Raw genomic sequence first — 16,429 nt, forward strand, 5'->3', positions numbered from 1 at the left:
GGATATCACCTGATTTTTGCAATGTCCATTTTCATAGGGGACCTGAGCATTGCAGTAATGCAGTGTGGGCATTATTGTGGCATGGATAACGGGCAGATCATCTCCTTAAGTTCACAAGAAGAGCTCTAATGGGTCAGGCAAAAGGCCCATCTAGTCCAGCATCCTGTTCTCTCAGTGTCCAATCAGATGCCTCAATGGGAAACTGACAAGCAGGACCTGGGTGCATCAGCAATTTCCTCATTTGTGTTTCACAGCAGCTGGCATTCAGAGGCATACTGTTTTGGATACTGGGAAGCCCGGGAGGGTATCACCACTCTTCCAGAAGGCAGGACTCAAACCTACAGGTTTATATTACAAGGAAGTTTTCTATCTCTCTCTTTGTAGCAGCCATTTACTGTAGGTGTTTGCAGAAGGTTTTGATGTCCTCCCTCCCTACTTTACCTGACCTGAAAGCCACTTTCTGGGGCTATTAATCAGCCAAACAAAAAGCATGGGAAAGCCAAGCCATCAACCCACATCACCTAAAGGCTGAGGTTTTGTTTTGTTTTGTTTTTAAAGACCCAGCCTACGTTCTTTTGTCTCTCGGTGAATTTTTGTGCCCAGTTTCAAGAGCCCTGAGGTATTGCCAGGCTCAAGCATTGGCAAGGGGAGATGGACAAGGATGGAGAACAGAAGGCTGACATGTGTTGGAGGGAACAGCGGCTGGAGGAGGCAGTTACTTCCCCCTCCCAGGATGTGCCCAACTCTGGTTGGGGAATCCACCCCCACCCCACCCCAGCTAGAGATTCATAGGAATACAATCTGGGGAGGGAATTAACCAGTATGATGTAGTGGTTAGAGTGGTAGACTGGGACCTGGGAGACCAGGATTCAAGTCCTTAGTTGACCATGGAGCTCACTGGGTGACCTCACAGGTTTGTTGTAAGGATAAAATGAAGAGGAGGAGAACTATGTGTGCCACCTTGAACTCCTTGGGGGAAAGATGGGACACAAATATAACAAACAAACAAACAAACAACATTAAACCAATTGCTAGTAGTGGGTGAGTGAGAGTCAGAAGGGGGTGGGTCACAGACTGATTGTCTAGGACTCAGTGATGTTCCTATCACTGGGAATTGTCACATTCCCCTGTGATGTAGTGAGCACTTGCATGCTTAACAGTCTCAAAATGCTTGGCAGGTGGGCATGTTAACTCATTGGGATGCCACTGCTTCCATACACCTCTGAATTCTTCACCCTGATCTTGCATTCCATCAGCTGGAAGTGCTGCTTCTGGCCTGCCTAGTCTTGCCTTTCTAGTCACTAACCTGAGCATAATGGCTGCTGAGATTTGCTACCTGTTGCTGAGCTTGTAATTCTACTCTATCTCAATAAAGATATATGCCTTAATCTCAAGTAAGAGTCTCTGTTGTGGGATCCAGGACACCATAGCCATTTAGAAATCTGACCACAGGCAGTTTTGATTCTTTTATTCCCCCCTTCTCTGTTTAATTAATTGGCAGTCAGTTAAGGCCCTTTTTGGCTGGAATGCAATTTGGATAAGCATTTGCTGATACTTCAGTAAAAGTGAAGCTCTGATCAATACCCTGTCTTCCCTTTTTCCCTCTAGAGTGGATGAGGATGGGACATTTTTCATCCCAAGGGCCGCATTTCCTTTGGGGCAACTTTTGGGAGGCCACATACCAGTGGGGCCAGAGATGAAAGTGTGTGTGGGGGGCAACAAATGTCAGTGTTACCTTTGCATTAGTTTCTACACACATTCTCCCACCCCTTTCCATCCTCCACCCAGGTGAAATAGAGGCATTATCAGAGTTAAATGACTCATTTCAGCCAGGAGAAAGCACTCAAGGTGGATGCAAAGCAGGAGCACCAAGGACCATGGGCTGGGGAGTAGAGTGGCTAGTGAGGACCTGTAGCATGTGAAGAGCCTCAAGGGACAGATAGAGAGGCCATGAGAACCACATTTGACCCCTGGCGTTGAGGTTCCCCACCCCTGTTCTTCATTCTCTGCCAGTAAGAGTACACATGCAGGAAAGTGGCTGGCAGTAGTTCTCTAGGCATTCAGACAGGGAGTCTCTCCCAACTCTGCCTGGAGGTGTTGGGGATTAAACCTGTGGCCTTCTGCATGCAAAGCAGGTGTTTTACCACTGAGCTACAGCCCTTCCCTGATGCTGTAGCAGTGGATTTCCTGCATTTGCTGGGGCCTAGACTAGATGACCATTGGTGCCCACTCTGACTCTACAGTTCTGTGATTCTAATGTACGCACATATTTATCAGTCAGCTGATAAATGAGTCTTTTTAAATCCACACTCCCATCTTCCCATTTTCTCCCCACTGCTAATGGTTCCCCATGCTAATCTGCAATGGTTCCCCATGTCTGGCACAGGATGCCTATGGTACCCTTGTCACAAACATCAGGAGGGATGCGTGGCATGAGAAAACAGAGATTTTGACAAGGGTGCTAAGGAGGCAAGTGGGAATAAGGCTCTACATTATGGGCTTAAAGGTAAAGGTAAAGGGACCCCTGAACATTAGGTCCAGTCACGGACGACTCTGGGGTTGCACGCTCATCTTGCTTTATTGGCCGAGGGAGCCAGCGTACAGCTTCCAGGTCATGTGGCGAACCAGAGCAGCAAACGGAAATGCCGTTTACCTTCCCGCCGGAGTGGTACCTATTTATCTACTTGCACTTTGACATGCTTTCAAACTGCTAGGTTGGCAGGATCAGGGTCCGAGCAACGGGAGCTCACCCCATCACAGTGATTCGAACTACCGACCTTCTGATTGGCAAGCCCTAGGCTCTGTGGTTTAACCCACAACACCACCCGCACATCCCACTTTTTCATTATGGGCTTACATATGGTTAAATGTGTGTGCAGGGGCTGGGGGGTAGGCTAGTGTCAGTGAAGAAGACCCAGATTCATTCCATGGCATTTCCAGGGTTTTTTTGTTTTTAAAAAAGAACAGGTAGCAGGGTGATGGGGAAAGCTCTCTGAAACCATTGAAGAGCTGCTGACAATTGGAGTAGAGAATCTGTGGTGATTGGACAGATAGCATGACATAGTGTTAAGGCACCTTCCTATGACTCTCCTTCTCAGGAAATGAGAAGACAGGAATGTTAAGATGTCCCTAGTACCTGGAAAGCCTTGAGGGCTGGGTGAATGGCACGCTGTGTGATAATCAACTTAAACTCCCTAGTATATTACAACATATGAACCAAAGAGAAGTCTTGCTGGATCAAGCCAGTGGCAGCATCCTTTTATCACAGTGGCAAACCAGATGCCTTTGAGAAGCCTGGAAGCAGGACCCAAGTGCAACAACATTCCCCTACTGTGGTTTCCAGCAACTGGTAATCAGAAACATTATTACCTCCAACTGTGGAGGCAAAGCAAATGGACTGGCAACCACTGATAGCCTTTACCTCCATGAATTTGTCTAATCCTTTTTTAAAGCTACCCAGGTTGGTGGCCATCATTGCCTCATACTATGCATGGTATTAAGAAGCACTTCCTTTCGTTTGTCCTGAATCCTCCAACACAGCCAAAAGCTAATCGCCGTGTTCCCCAAACCTGTGTTCTTGGTGGGCTGCAGCTCCCATCATTACTGACTATTTGTTATGCTGGCTGAGACTGATAGGAGTTGGAGTCCAATAACACATCAAGGGCACCTATGCTGGAGATGTCTGAGCTACCAGATTCAGTAAAGAGAAGGTTTGGAGAGCTCTCGTACTCTTCCCAAACCCCATTGTCAACTATTAAGTTTCAAATTCTGCCTGCAGCCTACTCACCATCAGAGCTGCTCCCTGCCCCCCACAAGCCCTCACAAGCTGCTTTTTCTGGCAAAGAAATGGAAAGACCTGATGTGAAGTCAGTCTTATTCACCCACTATGGCAACTAGGGCCTCATTGGGCAGGAGATGGGTGGGGGGTAGAGGGCTTAGGGGAGGCAGTAGCACCCTGGAGGATTGCCTTCTTTCCCCCACAAGCTGGTTCCTCAATCAATGTGTCTTGGTCACACTCCAGTGTGACGTGAAATTCTCAGAACTGACTGTTATAGTCACTGATATGATCCTGGCACCCAATCTGTTCACTGGGCAAGACAGATTATGGGTCAGATTGAATACCACTGTTCTTATGGTAAAAACAGATCTTGCCCCATTCCAAACAAAACATTTCTCATCTTTCTTAAATGGTTAGAAAATCTTTTTTGTTTTGTTCTTAAAAAAAAAGAAAGAAGGGGAAATATATCAGAGAAACACCAGAAACCAACTGCCTTTTTTCATCTGCTGCTTGATAAAGTAGAGGCTTCAAGCTGGGGACAAATCAGGCAGCTCGGGGCCTTGAATACAAAATCCAGGGCTGTGTTATTTGCCCCCAAATCCAGCTGTTCTTGCTGAAGTGTCAGAAAAGTTCATCTGAGGATATGCAAACATCTTTACATTAAACAGATGCCCCAGCATCCTATACAGAGAAGGAGGATATGAAAAACAGTGCAAATTCCAGGGGACAATCAACATTTGTATGTGTGCATTGTGGAGGGTTGAACTGGTGAACTTTGAAGTGGAGAAAGTGTTATTTATTCAGAGCTGTAGCAGGTTTGGTGGCCTCCCCCAGATACCTAAAGGACTTGTTGAGATAAGGCAGGCAGCCCTCTGCCTTCTGCAGCAGACTGTGGTGCAGACTCCTCTGCCATTAGATGTGACTCTTGCCAGGAAAGCAGTGCAATAGATTCCCTTGTCAGTTACATTGCCTCTGATTAATACAAATGTACAAGGCGGTTGATCCCAGAGAGCACCCTGTGGATTTATTTGCATAATTACAGGAGAATGTGCCCCTCCTGGTGACTTGGTCGCATGATACATATTTATTTGTGCAGTTTTGTGCTGCCAACCAAGCCTAATTATATTCTTTCCCCTCTCTTCTTTCTGGAAAGAACCATAACTGCTCCAATGAGACATTATTTCAAGATGACACTGGCATTTGCAAAAGGACAACTGAGCAAGGCCTGTTTTCATAGCAGGCCCAGTGCTGGTGGTCAACATAATTAGGGGACTTACTCAGGGCCAGTGTCATGGACATAGCTTCCCACAGTCCAGAGGAACAGTCCGAGCAGGGGGGAAAGCAGTCAGTCAGAAGGGGGAGATAGAGACGTGCCTTTCTCTCAGCCAGCCGAAAGCAGTGGGTTAGAGTCCTCCTTTCCAGAAGGAGGAGGGAATGTACCTTATCAATACAGTGAGAGCAGGCTGGATGCTGGCCAACCCTCTGGCGAGCGGCCATTAGTCACCTCTCAGGGGAGGGGAGAATCTTCAGCAGAAGAAGGGGTGGGAGCTGACCCTGAAATTTAAAAGGGTTTGCAGAAGAACAAAGGTCAAAGAGAGGCGTCAATCAAAAAGGAGGAGGGGTGGACATTTTCTGTTTCCTCCCGGAGATGCAATGATGGCTCAGATGCTTCAATTGAATTGCGATGTATAGATGCTAGTGTGTGCGGCTCTGAGGCTAATGACTGTATACAATAAATCTTCTTGTAACTACCACCACTATGTGCTGTTTATCTATGCCAGTAGCCTGCCAGCTTGAAGCATCTCCACTCTTCACATCAGATGGCCAGGAAAGAGTTGGGATGTCGGAAGAGCAAGGAGCAGCTGGAGGCACGCTGAGGGGGGCAGGGGTGACGGGCACTGAAGCTGACCCCTATCAGGTACTATGGTGACAATATTTGGAACTTAAATCACAGCTTGATCATCTAGCAGGAGCTTTTGAGGAGCAGAACAAGCAGTTAGCTCAAGAACGGGACTTGCAAATGTCTAAGTCTCTAGTTGGCCCTCCCCCCCCCCAAGTTTTCAGGGGAAAATTTGGACCATTTATCATTCAGGATGGGAATTCTTTGTTTCATGAAGATTAAAGGTAAAGGTACCCCTGACCGTTAGATCCAGTCGCAGACGACTCTGGGGTGGCACTCTCATCTTGCTCTATAGGCCAAGGGAGCCGGCGTTTGTTCACAGACAGCTTCCGGGTCTGTGGCCAGCATGACTAAGCTGCTTCTGGTGAACCAGAGCAGCACACAGAAACGCTGTTTACCTTCCCACTGGAGCAGTACCTATTTATCTACTTGCACTTTGGCGTGCTTTTGAACTGCTAGGTTGGCAGGAGCAGGGACCGAGCAACGGGAGCTCACCTTTCCAGGAGTAAATTCCCAGGATTAGCTGAGTGTTTCCCTGCCAAACTTCAGGTTCAATTGTGAAGTTCCGGGGACCTCCAAATAAGCAGACATGTAAATGGATGTTTTTTTGCAATCCAAATAATGCAATCACCAATTGTCAGCCTCTGCCAGCTGCAATACCAGAGCTGTTCAGTCAACTCTCGTTTAAGTTCCAAATGCCAATAACAAGGAGCGATAGATCACGTTCAAACTCACCAGTCATGTTCAATCAGAAGGGAAATCTCTGTACCCAATAAAATGATATAATAAAGTCCCTCTAAAGGCTGCAAAAAGTCTTTTTCTCTCACTCACAAATTGTTCCCTTTGCAATTGCCTGTGAGCCAGAAAACGGAAGTTGACTTCCTGTTTTGTTTCCGTTTTCGCCAAATCAACTTTTTATTTTAAAAGCTTCCAATTTTCTCCTTAAATAAGATTTAGATCCAAAGACCTTGCTGGAAAATCTGCTTCTTTCAGTGACAAGTTGTGGCTTTGACTGTAGGGTTACGGTGAAGCCATGAGCAATCTTGGCTGCTTTTCCTCCCCCGCTCCACTCACCTTGCGGTAGCAGCAGGTTCACAGGAGGTTGTGGGAGTATAATCGCTCCACTGGTCCTCTCGACGCCCCACTTCATCCATGGGGTTCTCTAGGGGGTGCCAAGCCTTGGCACTCTCCCCTAATGCCCAAACAGCCTCAGAACGGTCTCCCTTTAATCAGACGACATGAGCTGCGCCACCATTTCCGATCCGCAGCAGACCGGAAGTCCCCCAATTTTAAAAAAAATTGTTTTTATGTTACAATTTTATGTTACAATTCCACCACATGTGATAAAACATGCCTTCCTTCTCTTTACACTTCCAACATTTATTGGAGCCTGTTCTATACATTTTTGCCATTTTTACAGGCATGATATACCATCGATTTCCCTCAACTTCCTCTTCTGGTTCTTTACATAATAACTTCTCCTGCCTGATTTATTATATCTTAATATTTCATTCTTTAGTTTGAACTTTGATCCATTCTTGTAATTACCACCACTGTGTGCTGTTTATCTAGGCCGGCAGCCTTCCAGCTGCTGACAGCCAGACAAGCAAGCTAAGTAAGCTATGGCTTAGAGCAGGGTCAGCTCTGGAGGTCTGGAGCTCTCCATAGCTGACCTGAAGTGTCCAGGTTTGCCTGGCCCCCTCCAGGTTTGCCTGAATCTGCAGGTGGGTGAGAGTGGCTTAATATTTTTTTTTTAAAGAAGACTTATGTGTGCAGCATGCAAACTTTAGCCTAATAGGAGCCAGCTGCAAATTATGGCTCTCTGGGGATCTGCCTTCCTCTGATCCTCATCCCCTCCCCCAATTAACCTCCATCTCCATGGCTCAGTAGTGGGACATCACCAAGACCGTCTCCAATGACATCCTTGATTCTGGTTTGGATCCTGAAATCTCAGAGTCTGGGATGCTCCTGATCAGGCAATCCTAGCTTAGAGCCTCAGATCATGAAGGTCCAGGTAGCAGCAGGGGAGGGCACCACTGTTTAGGAGATCCCAAATTGAATTGACTACTGACACAGGGAATGAAACTAAAGAGGTTGGATGATGCATTTTGTGGCTGCTGATTCTGATGCTGTTACCCTTCACCACCACTTCTGTCCGGGCTTCATTTCCTGAAGTCCCATAACCTTGAGATCAGATTCCTCTTCCTGAAGGGATAAGGCTAAAGTCTGGAGTAGCAGATGTGAGTCTTTTCTTATATTTGGGTTTTGTCACACATGTGGGGTTAAGCAGGGCATCTAGATCACCTGGTGCCACTTTGAGTTAGATTTAAACTCTAGTGCATCTCCTATTTGGAAACCAGCTGCTTTTGTGAAGTCTGTTACATATTGGGTGGCATGTATTTGGGGGAGAAGCTTCCTCATTTGTTCTTCTAATGAAACCTGCATGTTCCCCATAGGCATTAATGCCTTTGCAGTATTTGCAAAACCAAACAAGAAGGATTTCATGTGTCCAAGTGGGAAAGGAGACCTACCAAGGGAGGGGTCCAAGTTTAGGGTGATATAGTCAATAGAAGATTTTACCACATGTTGGCAACAGTTTCTTCAGTAAAACAGAAAAGCTGATAAATGAGCCAATACATATTAATATTGTTTAAATTGTGCAAAACACACACACAGAGCAGCAACAGCCCTATAAGGTTCACATGAGTAAAAGAACAAGCCAACTAAAAGATGGTTTGGCTTTTATCAGAGGTTCTGCACTGTGTCTTTTCCCAGCTGTGAATTGATGGGGGAAAGCTGGTATGAAGGTATGGAAAGAACAATAAGCAATTCATTTCCTACTCCCCCCCCCCCCCGCTGACTCAAAACACTATTTGAGGTTAAGCAACAAAATGTTCTGTGGAACCTTAAAAACTAACACATTTATCATGGCATATACCTCCATGGACTAGTATTAGATGCATATGGTATAATTCTCATTGGCAAGTATATACAGTGGTACCTCTGGTTACGTACTTAATTCATTCCGGAGGTCCGTTCTTAACCTGAAACTGTTCTTAACCTGAAGCATCACTTTAGCTAATGGGGCCTCCTGCTGCTGCTGCGCCGCCACCGCACGATTTCTGTTCTCATCCTGAAGCAAAGTTCTTAAAACGAGGTACTATTTCTGGGTTAGTGGAGTCTGTAACCTGAAGCGTATGTAACCTGAAGTGTATGCAACCCGAGGTACCACTGTATACACATAGGTGTACAGGAAATGTAAACATTGGAGTTAAACGGCAATGAAATACAAAAAGTACAGTCTGTGAGTGACCATTCGATTTGAGCTTATAAATGTGCAAAATAAGCATACTGACCTTTCATAACCGAGCACTGCTGAATAGATGATCCCTACAGTGGGATCAAAAGCCACTGTATTAACTCAGACTCAAATCTATACAATTCAGCTTCTTGATAAGTTACAATTGAGCAGTTGCACATGGAAGTTTATTCATTTATTTAGGAGTGTTTATACCCCGCCCACTAACTGAAGTTTTTGAGGTAGCTTATAATATATTTGAGGGATGCGGGTGGCGCTGTGGGTTAAACCGCAGAGCCTAGGGCTTGCTGATTAGAAGGTCACGGTTCGAATCCCTGCAACGGGGTGAGCTCCCATTGCTCGGTCCCTGCTCCTGCCAACCTAGCAGTTCGAAAGCACATCAAAGTGCAAGTAGATAAAAAGGTACCGCTCCGGTGGGAAGGTAAACGGTGTTTCCGTGCACTGCTCTGGTTCGCCTGAAGTGGCTTAGTCATGCTGGTCACATGACCCGGAAGCACAGCAACCCCAGAGTTGTCTGCGACTGGACCTAATGGTCAGGGGTCCCTTTACCTTTATAATATATTTGAAACACAATAAAACAGATAGTGATGCAATAGCCACTGCACCAGGGCAAAGATATATGTCAGGCTCCCACCATTTGTTCTCTGATGTTCCATCAAATGCCATTCTGCTACTGAGTCTACTGGCACATGAGTCCATTGAGTGACGAAGAACTAACCCCGGCCAGGAGTTCCTCCCTGGGTGGTGGCCGTTGCTCCTGTCTCTCATAGCCCCAGCCCTGGTGGCAGATGCAGGAAGTGCTGGGGGAAATGATGATGGTCCATGCCTCCCTCCCAGTTCTCAGATGCTTCAAGTGCCACCAAAGATGTCCACCATAGAGCATTCTGAGGGAATGAAATGTTTTCCTGCTGGCTTGTTTCTGATGCTAATTCTGTGCCCATTTCTTCCTTTGTATAGGAACTGATCTTCTAGTCCTATGCAGAATGCCAAAGGGATTTGCTGGCAGGTGACAGAATACATCACACTGGAAGATAAGCAGGTGGATTGACCTTTGGTGTTGCGGCCTACATTATTAGGTGTTGCAATAGCAGTGCCCTAGTAAATGTAGGAAGAGAGTTAGCATATAGGTTTGTTTATGTTTGTCTCTATTATGTGGCTTTTTGAGTAGTTTAGACATGTGGTTTGCTGTAGCCTTCACTAACTCTGTCACTCGTTAATAAACCCACATGGCTTGAGCTGGTTGGATTTTGCATGATTATATTTTTTTTGAGAAACTGTTGTTTTGTGGATCAAAAGAGAATCCTGGGATATTTTTAGGTAGCCCTTGGCCCTGGGCAACCTTCCAAGAGATGCATCCTGGTAGTGGGTGGGGCCAGAGGTAAAAATTGGGGAACTGGATCAGACTCTCATCTTTTGTACAGTGGGCTGCATTCCAGAATGCGTTCATGCGAAAGCCAAAAAAAAAAAAGCCATTCATGCAGCACCCACCAACATGCACAAACATCTCTCAATCCTGGCAATCAACAAGCATTATCACAGTTCAAGGACACATATATTCCAGCCAGGCAAAAGCACTTGAGGGGAGCACGGAGCAGGGCTGGCAAAGGGTTGAGGTTCCTCACCTCTGCTTTAAATCATCAACAAATGCCTGACAAAATTAACTGAGGAAGCTATCTTAATCTGAGTCAGACCAACTACCCAGGTGTTGCCAACACTGACTGGCAGTGGCTCCCCAGGGTTTCAGACAGGAGTCTTTCCCTGCTTTAACCGGAGATGCTGATGATTGAATCTGGGAATTGACTTTTTCTGGCAAGCAAAGCCTGTGCCCTACCACTGACCCATGATGCCTTCCTACCTTCTTAAGATCCTAAGAACATGAGAAGCATAGTGCAGCATCCTGTTCTCATAATGGCCAACCAGATGCCTGTAGTCAACCAAGAAACAGGACCCAAGCACAAGAGCACTCTCCTTCACCCCCATGGTATCTCTGACTGTGGAGGCAGGCAGAACACAGCCACCATGGCTAGTAGCTGCTGATAGACTTATCCTCCATGAATTTGTCCAATCCTCTTTCAAAGCTCTCCAAGTTGGCAACCATCCCTGCCTCCTGCGGGAGTGAGTTCCACAGTTTAACAATATCATGCATGAAGTTATTCCTTTTGTCTATTCTGAATCCTCCAGCATCCAGCTTATTGGATGTCCATAAATTCTAGTGTTCTTCACTTTTACACAGTTTGGGAAATCTTACCGTTTCATTTCTGTGTTGATTTGTGTGTGCAGAAATCAATAACCACCCATTACTTCTCCATCTTCAAATGCAACATCACCTTTCAAACAAATCCTAATAAAAAGTGCTACTGGAACTCTTGACCCATCCTTTCACATCTCGCATCACGTCCCTCTAATAGGCTTGCACATTCCACTACAAGCATAAAAACATTTGCTTCACTTGTATTACTTTGCCTCCAACAATGTCTGGATGGCTGATGAATGCATGGTTTGAATTTTGTCAGGCATATCCAACATTGATGAAACATTTTAAAGAAATCCACTTGCATTACTGTGTTAATTAGACATGTAGGGCCAGTAATGCATATGTAATCCCATTGGGACGAGGCTTTCTACCTTTTCCTTATTTCAAGGAAAGAGTCTTTATATAGTATTGAAATGCATGCGTTCTTTTTCAAGTTAATGGAAAAATAATACATGACAAGAAATAATATGTTTTCTTATTAAGAACTATTTTTTTTAAACTCTCTTCTTCAGCTGAAAAGACTCCTAGATCAGCTGCCAAGGATCAGGCTCACAGTTTAAAAGGGACAATACACAAGGAAATACACGAATAACCGCGACGGGGTGAGCTCCCGTTGCTCAGTCCCAGCTCCTGTCCACCTAGCAGTTCAAAAGCACGTCAAAATGCAAGTAGATCAATAGGTACTGCTCTGGTGGGAAGGTAAACGGCGTTTCCGTGCGCTTCTCTGGTTCGCCAGAAGTGGCTTAGTCATGCTGGCCACATGACCCGGAAGCTGTCTGTGGACAAATGCCGGCTCCCTCGGCCAGTAGAGCGAGATGAGCGCCGCAACCCCAGAGTCGTCCACGACTGGACTTAGCTGTCAGGGGTCCTTTACCTTTATACAAGGAATGGGGACTGTGAGGGAGGAGGGGATATGTTCATGCAGAAACCGAGGAAACAAGGAGGTGATGCAAATGTTGCAGGTTTCAGCAGAACTGATAGAGTTGCCCTGTTTCCCTCCTATCTGTCTGCTGCAGCCTTAGTCCTCTGGCTGCAAAAGTAAATGCTGTTTTTCAGTCCTCAGGGCACAGTTCATTCATTTGTTAATGTATCTTTTTTCTGATTTGGCAACCTTCTTGTGGCACAGGAGAAGCCAACAGGGACGATTGGTGGAGACAACCTGGAAGAAGCTGCACTGATGCTGTTCACAAGAGGCAATGAGCAGCAGAAGTTTCTGACAAACTCCACCACTAAAATGACAGCTCATTTGATATCTTGCCTCCTTGCTCCTTCCCTTATCCCAATAACATTTTGCGACTCATTAGGAAATGATCTATGACTATCCATCCCTGTGTCTTCAAAGCTACAATTTATAGCCTCTTGTATAATTAAAAAACACACACAATTTGGTTAAAATTGGTGTGGTGCTGATAAGCAAGTGGGATGAAGCCCTCTGAGCTTCCAGGGAAGAAACTTCCAGTGTGAGAGGGTTATTTTCTGAATTGCTGTCTCTGGGCGGAATTAAATTGCCTTGACACAGATACCCATTTTAATCTTAATACAATGACTCTAATTTCTTTGTGCCACATTGCATCAGGGAAATGAATTCAAAGAGGAGGGGGAAATACGTTTTTCAGATGAGAGCCACATCCTCTTTTAGGTGTATTACCTCATTGCCAGGGAGATAACAATGAGTCATCTCATTCCTGCTTTTATTGATAAATTCCATCCAACCCAGCCAATCCAATGAAAAGGTGGATGAGCTCATAAGGGTTCCTCCCTAGAAGGATCCATTTTTAGAGTGCTAGTTTCATGGATGGCTTACTTCAAAGCACCATCTGGAGCTATCCCACTAGCATAGGAGCAAACTCCTAGGGGACGAGGGGGTATTCAGCCCCCAAATAAAATATTTGAGGGGACTGCCCCCCCCCCCCAAAAAATGATGGGCATTGCCATTGTAAAATTGGTGTCCTTGTGCCATACCCCTCTCGCAATATTTGAACTTGTGGACATCCAACAAAGCTGAGTGCTGGAAGATTCAAGATAGATAAAAGAAAGGATATCTTCATGCAGCTCATAGTTAAACTATGGAATGCCTCACATGAGGCACAGATGGCCACCAACCCCAATGACTTTAGAAGAGGATTAGACAAAAGCATGGAGGAGAGGGCTATTGACGGCTACTAGCCGTGATGACTATGCTCTGCCTCCAAAGTCAGAGGCAGTGATGCTTCTGAATGCCAGCTGTTGGAACCAACAGGAGGGGAGAGTGCTCTTGTGCTCAAATCCTGTTTGCAGGTGCGCCACTGTGAGAACAGGATGTTGGACTAGATGGGCCATTGGCTTGATCCAGCAAGCTCTTAGATTCTTATGCCTACCCTGTTCAGTCCCAATGGATCATGACCTGAAACGAAACAACGGTCCACTTTAGAATCCCCAGACTAGTGGATTATTTTACAAGGTGGCCTTGTAGGTTATGTGCTATATCCATAGCACGCCTATTTCATTTCTAAAATAGGGTATACAGCTGCCCACAATCTGAGAGGCTAGTGCAGAGGGCTCCTTGCTGTCATGTGCATTGAATGCATGTAAGGCAAGGCCTCTAGAGCGAACTAGGTTGTGTTCTCAGAGGGAATTGTATGGGGAAAGAATGGCTGCTGCTGTCCCTCCCCCTGCTCCAGGTGTGATATTAGCAGTTTAGAAGGAAGAACTTTAATGGGGGGGGGGGATGGATGTCTTAGAATTTTTCATAAAAAACCTGCCTCAGAATTGCATGGGATGGAGTTAGTCCCATTATCTCTGAAAAGTGAGAAAGACCAGATCTTAATGGGTCCTTCTCTCCATCACTTGGCACTGATGATCTTTGAGAATTATTGGAGAACAAGTGAAGTCCCTGCAGACTAGAGGCAGGCAAATGTTGCTCCCATCTTCAAAAAAAAGGGGGGGGGGAGAAGACCCAGGTAACTACTGACTGATGAACTTGACATCGATACCAGGAAAGGTTGTAGAGCAAATAATTCAACAGTTGGTTTGTGAGCAGTTAGAAAATAATGATGTGATTACTAAGAGCCAAAACAGGTTTCTTAAAAACAAGTCATGTCAAATAAATCTCATTTCTTTTTTTGATGGCATTACAAGTTTGGTGGATTACAGTAAGAGTTTTGACAAAATAAAATAATTCCTTCCAGTAGCACCTTAGAGACCAACTAAGTTTGTTATTGGTATGAGCTTTCATCTGCCATGATATTCTTGCAAGGAAGCTGGTAAAATGTGGGTTGAACAAGGCAACTTAGGTGAATTTGTGGCTGGTTGGCTGACCAAACCCAAGGATTACTGTACTCATTAATGGTTCCTCATCATCCTCGAAAAAAATTAGATGTGAGGTGCTGCAGGGTTCTGTCCTAGGCCCATTGTTCAACATCTCCATAAATGACTTGGATGAAGGAATTGAGGGGATGCTCATCAAATTTGCAGGTGACACCAAACTGGGAGAGGTAGCTAATGCCACAGAAGACAGAATCAGGATTCAATATGACCTTAACGGATGTGAGAATTGGGCCAAAACTAACAAAATAAATGTCAGCAGAGACAAAGGTATGGTTCTGAACTTAGACAGGACAAACCAACTGCACCATTATAAGATGGAGGACACCTGAAAAGGATCTTGGGGTCTTAGAAGAACACAAGTTTATCACGAGTCAACAGTGTGATGCAGCAGCAAAAAAAGAATGCTATTCTAGGCTTTATCAACAGAAGTATAGTGTACTAATCAAGGGAAGTAATAGTCCTGCTCTATTCTTCCTTGGTCAGAACACATCTGGAGCACACCTGAAATACTGTGTCCAGTTCTGAGTGTCATTATTAGAGAAGGATGTTGACAGGCTAGAACGTGTGTAGAGAAGGGCAAGCAAGATGACCAAGGGCCTGGAAACTAAATCTTATGAGGAATGGTTGAGGGCATTGTGTATGTTTAGTGTGGATAAGAGGAAACTGAGACTGATAGCTAAGACATTTAAGACATTAATGGAATGACAGAATAGAGCTTATACCTCCTCATTCCCTTGCTCTCTCTTCCCTGCTTCTTTTCATACCATTTTGCCCTTACTAAGACTAAGAACATAAGAAGAGCCATGCTGAATTAGGAAAAAGACTCACCTAGTCCAACATCCGCCTCTCATAGTGGCTAACCAGATGCCCAAAAGGGAAGCCAACAAGTAGGACCAGAGCGCAACAGCACACTCCCCTTTCATGCTTCCTGGAAACTGGTATTCAGAGAGTAACTTGCCTCCAACAGTGGAGGTAGAGCATAGTCATCACTGCTAGTGTCCATTGATAGCCTTAACTGCCATAGATTTGTTTAATTCCATCCAAGTTGGTGGCCATCACTACCTCTTGGGAGAACAAATTCCGTAGTTTAAGTGTGCTATGTGAAGAAGCATTTATAAAATCATAGAACTGTAGAGTTGGAAAGAATGCCAAGGATCATCTAGTCCAACCCCTGTAATGCAGGTAAAGAATCTCTGGCAGATGGCCATGAAGGAAAGTCCACCACTACCTGAGGGAGTGTGTTCCACTGTTGAACAGCTCTTACCATCAATAAGTTACTCCTAATGTTTAGTTGGAATCTCCTTTATTGTCACTTGAATCTGTTGGCTGGGGCCCTTGGAGCAGCAGAAAACAAAGCTTGCCCCATTTCCCATGTGACAGACTTCCTTTTGTCTGGCCAGAATCCAGGGGTACCAATGTTGCATATAGAGACCTTCAAGCCAGGCTATACTAATCTCGTACCATGGGCTGTTATCTTTGTCTCGCAAAAACACATTCCAGAGTGTCTGCATAAGAAAGGGAGATGTGCCTTGCTCCATGTCCTAAACTCCCTTAGGTAAACCCATATAAGAAAAGGAATGCAAAGGGATCACATGCAAAGTGCAGCCAGGTGCTGCTTAGAGAGAGTTCTTTGTGTGATTGCTTAATGTATATGCAATTAAGGAAAGACCATAAATGGTATGCTAATGGGGCGATGTAGCCTAGGATTGGAAGGATTTTGCTGCAGTTTATGCATATGTAGTGCCTTAAGAGATAACAGAAAGGTATATATGAAGGAGCCCGTCCCTTTATTAGGGGGCTCGGGCTTTGGAAACTGATTCCTCTTGAGTCAGCTTGCTGGCTAGCCAGGCAATAAACCTTTTGTTGTTCCTC

At 45.3% G+C, this 16,429-nt stretch overlaps 1 long non-coding RNA gene across 1 annotated transcript; it reads left to right on the top strand.

Annotated features, from left to right (window-relative positions):
• The first annotated feature begins 5,368 nt into the window (after positions 1–5,368).
• On the top strand, positions 5,369–10,232 carry LOC114588802 (uncharacterized). The gene is made up of 2 exons (XR_003704525.1): positions 5,369–5,696; positions 9,955–10,232. It is a non-coding gene; the product is annotated as an uncharacterized LOC114588802 (long non-coding RNA).
• The last annotated feature ends 6,197 nt before the right edge of the window (positions 10,233–16,429 follow it).

This window comes from Podarcis muralis, chromosome Z (assembly GCF_964188315.1).
Source record: "Podarcis muralis chromosome Z, rPodMur119.hap1.1, whole genome shotgun sequence".
In the NCBI taxonomy this organism is placed as follows: Eukaryota; Metazoa; Chordata; class Lepidosauria; order Squamata; family Lacertidae; genus Podarcis; species Podarcis muralis.